The sequence below is a fragment of the Lithobates pipiens genome, unplaced genomic scaffold (assembly GCF_037356315.1).
Source record: "Lithobates pipiens isolate NorthernLeopardFrog02 unplaced genomic scaffold, aLitPip1_a1.2 Scaffold_10, whole genome shotgun sequence".
NCBI classification, from domain to species: Eukaryota; Metazoa; Chordata; class Amphibia; order Anura; family Ranidae; genus Lithobates; species Lithobates pipiens.
This window is the reverse complement of record NW_027507686.1, coordinates 102,565,933-102,568,891: the sequence shown is the minus strand read 5'-3', so window position 1 is coordinate 102,568,891 and position 2,959 is coordinate 102,565,933. Positions and strand designations below refer to the sequence as shown.

The following is a 2,959-nucleotide window of genomic DNA, read 5'->3' as shown; positions in this document are numbered from 1 at the left end:
CAGCACCAGTGCCTAAGGCCCAATTTTTCTGCCCCTGTTTAACAGGGGCGTTTAAGTACAATTTTTGATGCAATGCTTTGCAGCAGGGCTAATTCCTGCAATAAAACTAGAGTATATGGGAGAGGTTGCAGTGTGGTGGCACCAGCACCAGTGCCTAAGGCCCAATTTTTCTGCCCCTGTTTAACAGGGACATGTAATTACAATTCTTGATATAATATTTCACAGGAGGGCCGTTCCTGTGCCCACCCAGAGTAACTGTGAGGACTTATAGTGTTGTGGCACCAGCACCACAACCACCAAAGGTCAATTTTTCTACCACTGTTCAACAATGGCATGTAATTACAATTCTTGATATAATCGTTCACAGCAGGGCGCTCCAGCGCCCACCAAGAGTCACTTTCAGGGCTTACAATGTTGTGGAAAAACCAACACCTTGTTCCGCCATTTCTGCAGAGTATATAGGGCAGGCCCCTACTTTCAAACATCCAACTTACAAACATCTCCTACTTGCAAACGGAAGGAGACAACAGCAAGTGAGATGAAAAAAGATGGACGACAAAACAAATTATACAGGGGTGATAACCCTTCCCTATGTTTTCCAAAAAGCTTAAAAATAGTTTTTTTGACTGGAGCTACACTTTAAAAATTTACCAGTTGAAAATTACAAACAGATTCAACTTAACACAACAAACCTACACAGTCCCTGTCTTGTTTGCACCGCCTGTATACTGCTGTTCTGAGTATATAGGGCCTGGGGGCCACACGCATTTCCTTTTTTTAATATAACAAGCAGAAAAATAAAACAGGTCGTCGACGCCAACAACATATTAAAAAAAAGCATACGGCACCTTGTATTCCCAGGTGGTGTCCTATCCAGGTACTAACCAGGCCCAACCCTGCTTAGCATCCGAGATCAGATGGTATCGGGCGCATTCAGGGTGATGTGGCCGTAGGGGATCTTGCTGGTCACTCTCAACCCTCTTGACAAATGCCAAGATGGTCACCTCGGCAAACAAGCAAAAAAGAAACAGATCGTCGACGCCACCAACATATTAAAAAAAAAGCCTACGGCACCTGGTATTCCCAGGTGGTGTCCTATCCAGGTACTATCCAGGCCAGACCCTGCTTAGCATTCAAGATCTGACAAGATCAGGTGCATTCGGGGTGATGTCGCCGTAAGCAACCTTGCTGGCCACTCTCAACCCTCTTGACAAGTGGCAGAGCATGCTGGGACATGTAGTTCTATCATAGGCTGCAAGAGAGGTGCAGAGCAAGCTGGGACATGTAGTTGTAGCCCAGCCACCCAATAACCTATACTACAATAAAAGTGCAGAGCATTCATGTTGGGACCTGTAGTTCTATCATAGGCTGCAGTAGAGGAGCAAGGCATGCTGGAGCTTCTAGTCCTATCACAGGCTGCAGTGATCCTGCAGAGCATAGTGGGACTTTTAGTTCTATCACAGGTTGCAAGAGATGCACAGCATGCTGGGACTTGTAGTTCTAGCCCAGTCACACGTGGACCTGTCGCTCTATCGCAGGCTGCAATGGAGGTGCAGAACATGTTGGGGCCTGTAGTTCTATCCCAGGCTGCACTGTATGTACAGGCTGTACATCGTTTTAGTTTCCTCCTTCCCAATCCCAGCCACTCTCCCCCTCCTCCCTGTCTACCTATAAAGCATGTAAAGGTTTGTACAGACCTGAAGTCAGCGCGCGTTCCTGCTCCCCCTCGTGTGTGTGTGAGGCTGCAGGGACAGGAGACATGCTCAGTAAAAGTCATCACTCAATACTCAACCCATCAGGGTCAACTTAGAAAAGTATTGACCAAAAATTGGCATATACTCAAAGACCACCACATTTTAACACATCATCTATGTGAGCGACCGGAAATTGGATTTCGGAGAGCCAAATCTTTGAGGGATAATTTAACCAGGAGTCATTATACACATACAAACGTGAACCAATTAAGAACTAGAGGGACCTCCCCTTGTGGACAATGCCCCCTATGTCCCCCCCATATGATTCTTCCAGGGCGGACGGTCAAACTCCCCAATGGGCAAAACTTTACACCCTCTTTCAGCGCCTCCTGTGACACCACCGGGGTGATCTATCTAATGCTCTGCAAATGTAGAGCGTTTTATGTGGGTAAGACCATACGAGAATTGGCGATCATGTTTATCATTCTACTAATGGTAAACTCACGACTATCGGCCGACATATCTGCCTGTATCACAGGTTCGACCCCCCTCGCGGTAAAATTTCTAGTAATACTCAGGAGGAGTAGCAGAATTTTTTGGGGGTGTCATTTGTAGTATACCCCATCTCCTCTGTGTGACTCCCCATCTCCTCTGTGTGACCCCCCTCCTCCTCTGTGTGACCCCCATCTCCTCTGTGTGACCTCCCTACTCCTCTGTGTGACCCCCATCTCCTCTGTGTCACCCCCATCTCCTCTGTGTCACCCCCCTCCTCGCTCTCGCTCGCCCCCTCTCGCTCACCCCCATCCCTCTCTCTCGCTCACCACACATCTCTCTCGCTCACCCCCCCTCTCTCGCTCACCCCCCTCTCTTTCGCCCACCCCCTCTCTCTCTCGCACCCACCCCCTCTCTCTCTCGCCCACCCCTCTCTCGCTCACCCCCTCTCTCTCTCCCACCACCCTCTCTCTCTTTCTCTCTCTCTCTCTCGCCCACCCCCCTTCTCTCTCTCTCGCTCAACACCCTCTCTCTCTCTCTCTCGCTCAACACCCTCTCTCTCTCTCTCGCTCAACACCCTCTCTCTCTCTCTCGCTCAACACCCTCTCTCTCTCTCTCGCTCAACACCCTCTCTCTCTCTTTCGCTCAACACCCTCTCTCACTCTCAACACCCTCTCTCTCTCTCACTCAACACCCCCCTCTCTCTCTCTCTCAACACCCTCTCTCTCTCTCTCAACACCCACCCTCTCTCTCTCTCTCAACACCCACCCTCT

The 2,959-nt window shown here is 49.5% G+C and overlaps 2 pseudogenes; both read right to left on the bottom strand.

The window, feature by feature from the left end:
- Positions 1–836: 836 nt before the first annotated feature.
- LOC143954982 (5S ribosomal RNA) lies at positions 837–955 on the bottom strand (annotated as a pseudogene).
- Positions 956–1,062: 107 nt separating this feature from the next.
- Positions 1,063–1,181, bottom strand: LOC143947402 (5S ribosomal RNA; annotated as a pseudogene).
- Positions 1,182–2,959: the final 1,778 nt, after the last annotated feature.